At 37.9% G+C, this 15,069-nt stretch overlaps 1 pseudogene; it reads right to left on the bottom strand.

Moving 5' to 3' along the window:
- Nucleotides 1-1,097: 1,097 nt before the first annotated feature.
- LOC129357482 (oxysterol-binding protein-related protein 10-like) overlaps nt 1,098-15,069 on the bottom strand; it is a 46,031-nt pseudogene continuing 32,059 nt past the window's right edge.

Below are 15,069 nucleotides of genomic sequence, written 5' to 3'. Positions count from 1 at the left end.
CCTCTCTTGCAACTCCCACCATCAGCTGCATGAAGTCAGGATGCAGCCCATGCTGGTGAAGCACGCCACCAATAACTCGCAAAATTAAGGATCCTATCAAGGTACTCTTCACTGAGGTGTGGAGGGTACATGCCGAAAATGGGGAGCAGCCGGACCCCCTCGGGACTCATCAGCAAGGCAGCGGAAGGAAGAAAGAGGTTTGTACTTGCGGCCCGGCGGTCCCACTCCACACAACCCCCTGCAGGGTACGGCAACGGCTGGTGCAAAAAGAAGACCAGGAGACAGTGAGGAAGGGCAGATTCAGGGGGGGAACCTTCCCCACCTCCTAAACACAGATGCAACATTACCTTCTGAAGGTCAGAGACAAACGTTCTGGTTTGGGGATTCAAAACAAGAATTGCTGCCTAAACTTCACCGTTTACACTTTGGTTGTATAAACATCTTAGATTCACAACAATTCAATTTGGTCCTTAATACGAGTTATGAAAATATCAAAATATTGCGATTACTTTTTATTCAAACATTTCAAAACATTTCCTTAACCAGAATCCAGTCAAAATTGGTAAAAGTACATTTTTATCTACGAGTTCACATTAAACATTGGCAACTTTCAAACCTTATTGCAAACCATTTTTAGCTTCTGTCTAAAAGTAACCAGTTTAAAAACACCAATTAAACAAAAAAGTGTTTAAATATGCAGAGAGATTGGACTTTCTGATGTCTACAAGGTGTAGTTTGCTAATCAAACAATAAATAAATCAACCGATAAATTCCAACTTGTGCACCAAGTTGTTATTAAAACTCAAAGTTGCTTGTTGTCTGATTGTTTCACGCTGGAATTAGAACTTCAATACATAAAAGCCCAAAATGGGTATTGCATCAAAGCCAATAATCAGTTTATGGAGGTGAACTGCAAAACCATTTCCTCAGAAATTTGAAACTGAAGCAAATTTCTGAGCATTAAGTGTTACTCCAAAGCAATTCAGGAGATTACCATGCAATCCAATCCTTTTTACTAAGTAAAAAAAAAAAACTTTTATGGAGTTTTTTTCTACAGCAACCTGATCACCATAACTGGATTATAAATGTGCATCTTTGCTTGGGGAAAACAGAATTAGTCCACAGCAGCTCATTAACTGGATACTCCATTTTAAAGAAGTCCTGACAGATTTAATGATTATTGCCAAATAGAACCAAGCTTCAGATGATTCAAAACATCTTTATTAGACCAGGCACAGAGCGGGTTCAACATGATGGAGGGCTGACACTTGAGGCACCAGAGTGGATTGTTTTGGCAAAGATTTAATCCTATAAGGAGATTTAAAAGTGCATAGATTTTTATTTCAAGTATACCCGTTCACAGGCCATTTTTCTCTCCTGACATGCAGTTTGACATGCTTAAAGGGCTTCTGAGAACAACCCTTTCATCCACGCTCCTCTTTCATGCTCGAACTTGGTACCACTTGAAGAATTTTGGGTATTTCAATGGGACTGATGACACTGACGAAACAAAAACCAACAAAACATGACAAACACGGACAAAACATGACAAACAGAAATGGTACAAAGTGAAAATATTCAAGCACATTAAGTGCGACATTCAACAGCATTTACTGCAAACGTTTAAGTTCATCGTAGCCATCAGGCACTGACACGAGCCACAGTCGAGCTGCCCCGGCTTGGCTTTGCCGCCGTAGCTGGGCTCAGGTGGTGAAGACCGAAACGATAAGGGGGACGGGGTGGACGGAGCCGTGGGGGGCTCCAGTACCAGTACCGGGATGGGTCCCGCGGCGGACTCACCAGAGGGGGTTCCCCGATTACGCTGGGAGGCGTGGGACTGAGGCGGCGCTTGGCTGCTGTGGCTCTGAGTCTGCTGCAGGATGTTCAGGCACTCTCCCAGGCAGCTGAGCGTGGCGGCCGACGTGGCTTTGAGCAGCAGCAGGTCCTGGTCCAAACAGGAGAGCGGGCCTTTGGTGGGCAGAGAGTCAATGGAGTGGACAAGGTTCTTCTGTTGGCCCTCCGCTTGGGACATCACCTAAAACAGAACATAGTATATTTACAATTTATTTACAATCGTCATTGCTACATTTTCTCGTACCCATAATTTTATTTCAGTTCATTTCAAAACAATCTCAGAGATTTCACTGTGCACAGCTTTTCCTGAACGATAAAACCAATTATGTTTGACTTGCTTTGTGAAAATTTACTTCTTCAATCGTTTTGATTATTGAAGGCGTTTGTGGACGACAAGAAACAAAAACAAAATTAGTTTCGGCTTTAATGCGCGTTTTCACTGCCGACTCATGAATTGTAGATGTAATCAGTCGTTGGTCTGGAGTTTCATTGTGATTAGATGAGTCATCAAATCCTGCAGTTTGAATGTAAAATACAAAAGAAACTTTTTTTTCCCATTTATTTTGGAGGACTAATGTTAAAGCCGATAATGAATTCCAATCTAAATGGAAATTTCTCTTCACTCGGGACAGAGTGGGTTGTAGCCTCACCAGTAAAGCTGGGAGCTGCTGTTTCTGTTCATCCGATTTTCATTAAACATACAATAAATACAAAAAAAAATGTGCATCTAGTTTCACATCAGTTTGACTATCATGTTTTAGACAAAGTTATTTTTTGTTGTCACATCAGATGGTGCTATAATGGAACAGCAAGGGGTTGGTCCCGTCTTTGCCTGGTTGATTGTCTCCAACAAGCTTTTTCTCACAGTAACGGTCCTTGTATTGTCCTCTGGTGTGCATGTGTGTTGGCTTTGTTCATCAGACTCACTCCTGGAGTCTCACAGCTGAAAGTCACAGTCTCTGTGCACAGTCTCAAACATTTTTCTGTTCTTTCATATAGAACTGAGCGAAGCTAACGCGACATCGTCTCTGAGAAGCTTGCAAAATATTACCGAATCTGCTCTGTCTTTTGTTTGAGTTTTAACAGTTTCAAAATATTTCCTCCTTCCACATGAATGCTGTGAATGTTTGATTTGTACAGTTCAGTTTCTTTCTGATTAATGAAGCATGCACTTCCAAACTGACAGCTGCAAGAGCTTGCTGGGGGCGCCCAATGATTTTTAAGTTCAAAGTTTGCAGTAAGGGCCACATTTTTAAAGTCAAAGGGACAAAGCAAAAAATAAAAAAATAAAAAAAAAGAAACATAAAATTGGAAAAAAAAAAATTTTATTCTTGTTAAATATGGAGAACCAATATGTAGTTTTATCATTTTTTGCTTTTTATTTTTGCTCTTTCGTTTGGTTTATTGCTTTGTTTGTATCTCCTTTTAATCCCTTTAAAGCACTTTGAACTGCCTTGTTGCTCAAAATGTGCTCTATAAATGCAATTATCTTACCTTCTTGACATTTTTTAATTTTTATTTTTTTATATGACCAATAACACTGGAATGGAAAACTTTAAACAAAATAATCCTACTAGTTGTCAAAAAGGAATAAGTAAATCGGTGATCCAAAAACACAAAGCATATAATTTCATCACTCCAGTGAAAAAGTTAAATGTATTCAGCTTGATGTGGACACAATGTGGATTATCTGTTCAGTTTGTTGAAATAAAAATGAATTGGAATTAAATGGATAAAAATAGAACAAAACAGGACATTGTTAGTCAAAATGACGGACAGCGAAAGAAGTCTAGCGCGACCTCTGGACTGACTCTTCTCTCTCTGCCCTTCTTCCTGTTCACTAGAAACACAAAAAAACTCAAAAAATATTTCCTCTCATCTAAAAAACTGCAGGCAAAGACTTAAAAACAACTTACAGAGGTCATGTTACTCAGAGGCAATCAGAGTAATTTGGCTTTGGGCGAAATTGAACAAGTCTGGTTTTCTCCCTGTAGAAAAGGCATTTGTTGCTTCACCTCATAACGAAAGATTGAGGGAAGAACGCTGGATTGAGGTAGAGGCGTCATAAAAAAGAATCTGTGAACGATGAATAATTAAAGACATAAAAACATACCGGTTTAGGTTGTCCTGTTGTTCAGAGAGGAAGGTTAAATGTGAAAAATAACTACTAAATACTGAAAGAAGCATAAAAAAAAGAAAACCTACATGCATAAAATAAACATAAATAAATGTCACAGTTTCTACTTTCAACATCCAACACAACCATAGTGTTAACTGTGCAAGCAGTGGTACAACTGAGCAATAAATCCAGTGACATTGTCTCCATCTTAGCTGTAGGCAACAAGTCTTCCCCATAAAGAAACGTCTGTTTGATTCTAAAAAAGGAAACAAACAAAACTTTTCTGAACAGAAAACTTTCTCCAGAAACAGAGATTTCTCCCTGGGAGAATTATTCCAGCCTGACTCGCTTATCAGAGTCTAAATGCATCGCAAAGGGAAGGAGACAACGCTGCTTCTCGCTCACAGGTAATCAGCTCCTCTCAGGGGTAATAAATCCAGGTTGTTTATCAGTTCGGAAATGTTCTGTTCATTAATATTGTATGGCTTCACAAACACTTGTTTCCCCACACAAACCTTGGGAACACATGTGATCCTGCATCACATGTGTTCAGAGACACAGCTGTTCAGAGAAACAGAAAGCTTTTCATTCATTTAAAGTACATGCATGCTAATATGTTTTTTTTTTCCCCACTACCTCATTTACCAACATTTCAATGTTTTCAGGCAGAGATTGTCCAAACATTTACATTTGCAGAAAATATTAAAAGACATTCTTTTCTTAAATTGACAGTAACCAACCAAAATCTTGAAGTTTGTTCAAGAGCTTGTTGTTGTTGGTCATCAAAGTGCAACGATGCTGCAATTCTGCATTAAACTGATTAAACAGAGCAAACGCTGTGATCTCATCATACAAATTCCTCTAACATCAATCAAATTTCTCCTGTGGTTCATCTGGAAAAAATAATTACACCTCTTAGTGTGTAATAAAGCCCCCAAAGAGGAGAGCTTTGTTACAGGAAGATGTACTCTAGGATTAAAATATTGAAGGTTTTTAAGAGCAGCAAAAAGTGATGCAACAACAAACAAACAAAAAAAAACCTTCAGAAGTGTAATTGAATCTATGTAACACTAATAATCCAGTAAATCATAACCTGCCTTGAGGTCCATTACTCACTGAAAGGGTCATTAGTGTGCGGCAATGAAAGTTGGAGAACAAATTTGTTGCCATGCAACAATAAGAGTTGCAGGGGAAAACAAACGTTGCTCTGATGTAACACGACTCACTGGGTTTTATAGGGCTCAGTAAAATGAAGCCACTTTTCTTGATGCAAGCCAAACATGACAGTTTTACACATAGCTGGGAAAAAAGGATTATTATTATTATTATTAAGCTTTGAGCCAAAATATAGTATACGCATAAAATATATGAAGAGGGAGGGAAAGTAAATTGGAGATGCAGGCGATTTTAAACAAGGATATAAATTGACTGAGCAAAGCATGAGAAAGCAGGTAGTGCTGAAGGGATCCAAGCACAAAAAGACAAATTTAGGAGCAGATGAAGTGTTAAATAAAATGCATAGAAAAGAACAAATGCAGATCAAAATAATTAAGGCTTCAGAAAGACTGAAGATAAACATAAAGCAGAATCTAAATGGAGAACAGGAGAGCTGATTATCTGCAAGAATTTCATGCATTTCTGCAACCCTGTAAAAAAAATATATTTCTCTGTTCTTGAGGACTAAGAAAATAACATTAAAAGGAACATATTATGTGAAATTTCCAATTTTTCTGTTAGTGTACTTCCATTTGTGTCTCAACTACTACTTAAAAAAAAAAGACCCAGTCATTTCTTGGCTGTGAGGTTAATATTGTTTGGTTTCTGGAAAAAGATCCATTTCAAAAACCTTCAGATTGGATTGTCAGAAAGAGCATCTCCCACAAAACCCAGCCCAGCTGAGCTTCAGGACGTCTGACCTGAAGCAGAGGTGAAACGCAGAGTTTCTATCTCTGCATTCGCTGCACAACGGCTACTGGAAAAGACAAGTACTTTTCTGTTGACTTACCATCCAGAAACCACTTCCTGCATTCCTGTTTGTTGTGCAAAAGGCTCTTTTTCTGCTTTTCAAAGATGTACGGTTGTATAACTGTAGGAATGATTTTGTTCAAAACATTTAACAAACATGTTTTGCATATTTCTCACTCCTTTCTGTTCAAGACCTTCCTTGAACTGTGTTCTCTCCCACCGACGCAAGAAAAGACATTCAACAGGTTCATTATGAATTTTTCTTAAGAGGGAAACGTCAGACTGGCTAGAAATGTGAAGTGGTATGAGAGCTAAAATATTCACAGTTTTAATGTCCAGACCAAAAAACTGAGATTGTGACTTGCTCAGGGTGAACAAGTTCACAGCAAAGGCAGATCCCGCTGCTTTCCCAAACACTTCTCACTGACGCAGCGCTCGCTGGAGCCAACAAAGCTGCTGATGTTTCCAGAAATAGAAGAGACCCAATCATCTGTCTCTGCTGCGGTGGAGCGAGGGCTGAAGTATTGGACGGTCATGTGATCTGACCAGCACCTCACATCGAGCGGGAGACAGACGGATGGAAGGTGACAGCGTGACAGATCCCTCAACACTCGACGCCACGCCGCTCTGATGCGTTGTGACGTCAGCGCTTCTTCCAGAGGTTTTAGCACCACAAGGATTGTCATGTTTAAAATTTTAAACCCTAACTGGACCTGCACCCCGAGGTACTTTATTTATTTATTTATTTATGAACACATAAAGAGTAAAAACAGAAAAAAAAAAAAATAAATGATGCCCATTGAGATGCAATCTTACATAATTTTGTTCGAAAAGGAGCAGGTGGAAGATTCAAGATCGTATGATTTCCTGCCCCTCTTATACTCAAACCTTTATTATGACTGTGATTATATTGTATATAAATTTATTAAATATGAATTAGGAGCATTTTATTCCTGAATGATGTTGAAAAATAGTTGTATTTATTATTTCTAAGATTCTTAAATTTAATTCTTATTTATATCCTGACTTATAATGCTGCTAAGTGTCATCCTCTTATTTACAAAGTGGAAAAATGATGTAGTTTAATGTATTAAATTGAAAGTTATATTACAAAAATAATCAATAATGGACTATTGTTTACAATATATTTGTGAAAAGCCTGGATAAATACAATGGTAAACTTGCACAAGTCACCTCTTTAACATCACTAAATTACAATAATAATAATTATCCTTAAATATTAAGTCTGAAAATATACCTTTTCAGCGTGTGAGGCTGCCTGGTGATTTATTTAATGGTAGTTTTTAACAACCAGGTTTCCAAACAGTATAATTATATGATCAGTTGACTTGCCAACTCCCTACAATGCTGTTCAAAACCAACAAAGTGAGTTTTTAAGCTTATTTTTTGTCATCAAACCAAGAAATTCCTGCACCGCTTTGGTGTGGAGAGCTTTGGTTAAAATCTACCGTTCGTTTCTTCTGCAACATTTTTTGTTGTTAAACTTACTAAAAAGCAAAACTTATTAATTAAAACAATGAACATGCACCATGAGACGCACCCCACCCCCAAAAAATGCAGGATTTTTAAAACCTAGATAACAAAACATGGTTTTGTATTTCACAGTGAAATTTTACAACAAAATCAGCAGGTCTGAGAGTCCACTGGATGGGTCTGCATCATTTGTTTACAAAGACAGCTGATCTTGGATATACTTGTTCTGAAGTCAGATCTGAATGCTTAAAGTTATCGACTGATAACCAAACTAAAACATATTTATGCAAGGTCCGGCAATCGCCTCAACAGTCTTAATTTGCAGCTGTGATAAACACAAACATTCAACAGCAACGTGTCCAAAATAGGACACATTTGTGATGCTGATAAGACCACAAATCCATTGCATGATCAACAAAGCACAGCTTCCTGGTCTCCACTGAGTATTGCTCTGCATATATCAACGCATGAAGGCTCCACCGATTCTGTTAAAACTTGTCAGGAAAGTTTATTGGCCTTGTAAGAACAGAGGAAGAAAAGAATCAAATGACGAGGAGTAGGAGGCAGGGAGAGAGGAAGTTAAATGACGGGGGAGTTGAATCAGGTCAGAGTGAGCGGCGACCCAGTTCTTCTGAACCAAAACAGAGAGAACATAAATCACACAGAGCCACGTTTCGTCTGTCTTCGGAGGAGCACAGCACACCAAAGTAGAGCTTGTTTTGCTTAGCGATTACACGTTCTGCATGCCGTTTATTAAAACTGTCCGCTCTTGAGAACTTGGACGTGTTCTCCACTCATGTTGATCACTAGTTGCTCTCTTTCTGTCATTTAGTGAATCATTTAGGAGAGATAATTTAAGCAGAACGAGTTGGAGCTGCAGAAGATTAATAGCTTCCACTCAGCCAGCTAAAGAAGCGAAAAAAATGTCAATCTGCTTGAAATGAACGATTCTTTAAAAGACTTATAAATACACTTTAACTAGTTGTGTTGTTCTTCAATAAAAAGTCGACAAACAAAGCTACTCTGTTCCTGCATGAAACCAGAAGAAGATGATGGTCTGATATCTGTAGATAAGAGCTTTTGACTGTGTCAGGCTAAAAACTTTGCTTGCACCATCCAAAAACACCAAGACATACAGATAGCGCTGATGAAAAGCTGTAACTTTTTGCACCTGAAGCTCCTCTTTTCCTCTTTTCAGCTCAATTCAGTTTACAGTGCCAATTCCTATCATGTCATCTCAAGGCATCTTATAGAAAACGTTATTTCAACCCAATCATACTTACATAATTTTTTTTTAATCAGACAGCTCATTATTCAAATTAGAGAAATTTTCTATCTAAGGAAACTCAGCTGATGGCATTGAGTCGTTGATTTCCAGCATTCATTCCTCCTGGATGAGGATGCAGCGACAGTAAGCAATCATACGGATTGTGTTGCTGACTTTACGCCAACAGAGCATGCATGTGGCGACAGTGGACAGGAAAAACTCCCCTCTATCAGATCCTGTTACAAGAAACTGACTTGTGCCTCAGAAGGGCAACATTAACAGTTCCCCCAGTCGTAAGGGGAAAAAATAAAAATTAATCTCATTTATTCCCACTTGGTAAAACAAAACAACTTCATGGCTCTTTTTTTAGACAAGCCAAGGTAGCATTACTCTCGCAAATAATTTTTAAAAAATCCAAAATAATTCAGTTTTTGTTCAATAGTTTTTCCTCATTTGTACCTCACCATGACTTTATATAGTGCAATGTTTCCTTAAGAAAATTTGGAAAATGGACAAACAGAGAACCAAAGCAGAAGTGTTGGCCTTTAAAAAAAACTTTCCACCAATTAAACCAAAAAGCGGAGTTGGTACACAGGGTACAAGTTCTCTAAATGCCTGATAGCTCCTTGAAAATCATCTTGCTGCAGCTGAAATATGCGATGTTTGTTTGTGTTTGGCACAGAAATACATCTTTGCGACAGACTGGGAGCCAGAAAGAGACTAAAGAGGCTTTTTAAAACTTGGCTGTTTGTGAACTGTAGACAGCACTGCTAATCTATTCAGATAGGAGAGTTTTTATGACTGAATTATTCATAATTGAGGTAGACAATGGAAATAAATATTCAGAAAAAAAGCAAATTATAGAAAAGCTGGAGTTTTATCGACGAGGCTTTCTTAAAAAGAGAAAGAAAGTCTCATTGATTAAATGTTAGGACAAGAGATATGACACCGTTCCTTCAGAAATGGGATTCTTAAACACTAAGAATCCCAGCATTGACCTTTTTTAAAGCATAAAAATATTCCTAAGCGTGCATAAACAACATCTTTCAGGTCAAACGATCTCTACAGTTTGAAGAACCTCACAGATATTATGCACAACTGCATGGAAAGTTTATGTTTTAAAGCTCAACAAGAACAAGATGTCAAAAAATATCTTGTGGGAATTTAATGCTTTCCATTCAGGTTCAATACATCTCCACAAGAACATCTCCACAAGAAAGCCTGTTGTCCATGTTTTTCCTTCCTTCCTGACTGATCAGTCATCTTATCGCTATCATTCAACAGCCTGGCAATAATCCAAACAGCACTCTGTGTCTCTAAACAATAGACTGGAAGCAAAAAAGAAACAGAAATAAACGTTTTTTGGTTTATTTACAAATGTGTCATCATTTTCACCCCATAAAACCAAACAACGTATCGCAATTAATCACCTTAAACTGACTCAAGACAGCTCATTAAGAAGTGACAGAGAAAAACAATCTTCTCCCAGAAGATAAGCAGAAAAGGAAGAATGACTCGTCAGCGCGACCAAAGATTCATCAGCAGCCGGACGACCGACGACGGAGAGAAAGTGATGAGAATTCAAAGTACCAACTTTGTTCAATCTAATGACAAACTCCAACTTCTAAGAGGCTTGCAAATATTTGCATTTATCCTCTAAAATGGTGCAAAAGACAATAAAATGGAAAAGGGCTGAATATTTCATGCATTCAAGGATAATCTGGGGAAATCATCGTTGTCACCTCAGATTAGTAAATAATGAGATTCTCTCAGTAAGTGAAAAAGACCTTGTTTTCACCTTAAAGGGCAAAAAGCACGATCTTCTGTCAAAGCAGATAGATACTAAAAATGTTTTGAGTCATGGCCAATAAAATAAAACAGCTCTACAATATTAAACAAGATGCATGTAAAGGCTCTGTATGGAACTGTGTAACACTGATTACAGGTTTCTTCATTAAAAAATGACTTTTTAATAGAAATATTTTAAAAGCTTGCAGAATCATCTACTGGTGAATAAACATAACATTTATCCAAAGTTCATAAAACAATTGACATCTTGGATCCAAGAGAAACAAACCCCAAAATTGAAGAAATAGGACATAATTTATGTTGCGGCAAAAAAGTCAAGCAGGGAGTCAACAGTCAGACCACAGAGGAAACTGCAGCTGGAGATGGTGAGAATGAAATTTTAAACAGAATTTTACTCTTCTCTGTTTGTCAAAGAGATTGTTCACTGCTGTGATGATTTACAGGCTTATAACAACCATTTTAAATTTCTCTAAAGCTGCTGGTTTGTCCTGATCTCAGACAAAAGCTCAGCATTCCTCCTTTTCCCTGGATAAACAGCCACATAAATCTACAGTTTGTAAACTTAAACTCAAGATACTTTAATAGTTGTGCGGTTCAGATGAGGCTCAAGTTCGGCATTTCAACAGTGACGTCATTTCTCTTCATCGTCATCTTGTGACTGAACTCTTGCAGTCACTTTTCCTCTCACGCTTCATTAAAATATTTTTCAACGTCTGACAAAGAAATTTATTCAACTATCTTAGACTACAAGCCAGAACTTTGTCGAAAATGAAAACCTTACTTGTCACAAAACCAAGGAACACAGCAGTCTTCTTTCAGCCAGCTGATCGGCAGTGGAAGCAACAGGTGAGGGAGGGGCAGAGCTACATGACTTAGAGACTCATCCAGCCATTTTGGGACTCTCTTTTTGTATTTCTAAGGTGTTTAAATGGTTGAAATCATAAAACAGAATTTTTTTAATTAAAGTTTTTGAAACAACACTGAAGTCACTGATAATTTCCACTGAAAAAAACAAAAACAAAATCAATCCAACAGCTCTTTCTATCATTCATATTCATTTGACTTTTTTTTACATGACTGGTGTCTTTGTCAGGGAACTATAAAACGCTAACAAATTTACCTAAAAAGTATTTTCAAAGAAAAAATAAAAACGTTAACTACAAGTCTGCACTGTATCAAGATCCTAAAAGTCTAATATAAAATCAAAGCATCACCAGGTGTCATCTGATCACATGGAGGAAAAGACCAGCTGCCAAAACTCTGAACGAAGCAGGAAATACCATTCACACCAGGATAGAGGGAGTCTGCTCTCTCACAACAACGTGGCTTCCTAAAGAACACATCCTAGCGCTTTCTGCTCTCATCGTCTTTTCCTCGCATGTCAGACTTTCTCAGCATGAGAGGAAGAAAAAAATAAAAAGAAGGGAAAGGTAAACAGGGAGACATTTATGAAAGCAATCAAATTTAACAGTATAATAGTTCGTATAGAAAATACAGACATGTTTTATTGTTTTCTAGAAGCTGAACAATGCATCGCAAAATCAAGTGAACAGAAACAAAAATTTACTTTTCCACCATCTAAAGCAAAAACAAAGAGGTTCTATGTGAAAAATACTAAAAGCAAAAGCTAAGTAGGTCCAATGATAATTAATGCCTGGATTGGTGACATTAATTTGAACTTGAAGTTTTGTTTGGTGACTAATTAGTCAGATTTTCAGATTGATTTTGAGATTTCTGGACCTCAAGGAGTTCTTGCTGGAAAATCCACTTCCAGGAAGAGAAGCAGCGACATTAAATAAATTTATAAATGACCCTCGCTGGAGAATAAAACTGTTTAGAAATGTTCTTTTAACATTTCACAATGGATTTTCTGTCTGTAGTTTTAGCAACAATGGTGGTAGAGTAAAAAAAAAAAGTAAAGTATGCATAAAAATACAGTTAAGTATGTTTTAACCAGCTCATTTTATAGCCTGTTGAATCACTGTAGTGTCTCTACGAACAGAATTAAAATGTAACAAAATGTTGCTGCTTTTAATTCCATTTGAACCGTAAACAATCACAAACTGCAATTAGAAATACTAAAATGAAGCTATGGAGGCTTAAACCTAAAATTAAAATCAACAAGTCTCTGGCGTGCAGAGGTAGAGCTGCTGCACCGTATGCAGAGGCTGCAGTCCTCAAAACAATTGCAAACAATCTGATTCCTGGACCATTTGCTGCATATAATAAATAAAGGCCATCAATGTTTAAAAACTCCAACAATAACCCAAATACAAAATTGTGGGAAGGGGAAATCTCTAAAACATAAGCAGGTTGATTTGTAAATAAAGACCATTAGTAATTACAATATCACAATAACAACAAACTGCTTAGTCAGGTGTCATAAATTGATCTTCTGCTTGTCAGTGACATTTTTTAATCACTTAAATGGACTAACAGACTAAGTCTGCCTACATTTAATCCATATTTTCAGTAATTCTTGTATTGGAGGGAGAAGTAAGTCAGGAAAACGTGGATTGATAAAATGTAAATCTCATGACAGTTTTCAGAAATATTATCTATATTTTCATATTATGATATTAAAATTCAGTTAGTTCTCCTGTGCAGTCAACATGTTGGCTGGTCACCTTAAACTTGACACGTTCATGCAATTATTGCGAAATTTATTTCCATGCAGAATCTTTAAAATCTCAAACTCCCTATGCGATCGTGTGAATGAGACAACTTTTAAATGAGTACACCTTGGAAGAAATATTAGTTTCATCACAAAAAGGAACTGAAAAACTGCTGACTTGTGGCTCTTCATCCACCAGATTTTTTTTTTCAGCCATCTTTACCCTTTTTTCTAAAATAAAACACTTGAATGTGCTCTGCCGTCGTCACCCACCTCCTTGACCTCCAGCAGCTGTCCTGGATACTGACTCCTGGACCGGCGAGCTGCAGCTGGGGACTTGTGGTGGGTGATGGTGACGATGTTGCCGGGCGCGGCCGAGTGGCCCTGGTGCCTCTGGGAGCTCGGGATGAAGATGGAGTCAGGTGTGGGAGGAGGGAGAAGCTACGTGTCCGACCAGATGATGAGGAGCCCTGGGGGAGGAGGAAGAGGAGGAAGAAGAGGAGGCAGGAGACGACACAGGAAGGGAGAGTGTGAGTCATGTAGGAATTTATGAGTGCCAGGAAGTTTTGAATAAATTTAAAGTTTGCTTCAGGTCCAGTTCGTCCTGGAAGCCTTAAGTTTTTCAATGTACAGCAAAATAAATAAATAAATAAACACGGAAAAGCATCTCTACTCAAATTTCTACTTGGACAAACTTTTCACTTTGTAAACTTTTTTTTCAAATAAGTAAAAAGTATGGCCAAAGCTCGTTTATGTGAACATTTTTATTTGGGAATAAGTATCTTAATTTCCTTTGCTATGGCAGAGGGAAAACATGGAGGATGGGATGTTGTGAGGGGATTTTCCATATGATCAGTCAGACTGAAGCCTGTGAAACAGCACAACTTTTCATTAAATGAATCAATAGCAATGATCTCTACACATAAACCAAATGTACAGTCTTATGTGGAACACAATGAACAAATAATTTAATCTGTTGTGATTTTATGCAAATGTGCAAAAAAATCTTATTTAATTTCTTTATGTACAGAATAGTCTACTGCTGTTTATTTCTTGCAGGTTTAAATAAATAACCCAACTATTAATAAAAAGAAAATAAATATTAGGATGAGCTATTATGCTTCCTTGAACTGAGTCTACAGGCTACAAAACATGATGAACAATTTTTTTGGACAAAATCATTCTGAGTTGAGATTTTCGTCTGGTCAGTTCTGCCTTTCTTGAGATCCGTTCAGCTGCTTTAGAGCCTCTTGACACTTTAAATCCAAATAAGCTGCTACTGGCCACGGCCCGTATCTCAATGTTTACACTTCCACATCAAAAAGGCTGCAAACCGATGCATGACAATATAACTGTAGTGCTGTGAAAAGCATAAGTAGAGCCTCCTGCACAACCAACAGGAAATGTAGCAAATGTAGCAAGTGGTTTATGAATAGTAAGTCAACAACACTATAAGGTGCATACAGCGGAAAGACCAGCTGACCAAATGTGCTGGAACTCCGCTTGGGTTGCTAGGTGATGAGCGAAGCTCTGCTGGTGTTGCTAGGTAACAGGCAGGAGTTGCTAGTTGAGAGTCAGAGCTGCTGATCTGTGACATTATATTCAGAAGGATTTTGAAACTGATCATTTTCCAGACTCTAAAATCACAGAAACCTGTTTTTAGAAGCAGCAGAGACCCAAATGGACGTATGAAAATGTGCAAAATACACTAAGGCACAAACAATAAGGACCATTTGTAGAAAAAAAAAACTTTTCTGGGTGAGGAAGCCAGCAAACTGCGCTGCTTCTCATTGACTCCGAGTCCTCATGTCCTCATCACGCTCAAAGAGTCAGGTGACCGTTGATGGGAGAACTTCCCTTTAAACAGGAAGAGACGAGGAAAAACCTCCCACCAGAACAGCAAAACTGAGTTTGAACCACGTATTCTTTGTTTCAACATACAAATCC

The sequence above is a fragment of the Poeciliopsis prolifica genome, unplaced genomic scaffold, assembly GCF_027474105.1.
Source record: "Poeciliopsis prolifica strain line A6 unplaced genomic scaffold, Auburn_PproV2 SCAFFOLD253, whole genome shotgun sequence".
NCBI classification, from domain to species: domain Eukaryota; kingdom Metazoa; phylum Chordata; class Actinopteri; order Cyprinodontiformes; family Poeciliidae; genus Poeciliopsis; species Poeciliopsis prolifica.
This window is presented reverse-complemented; position numbering and strand designations above follow the sequence as displayed.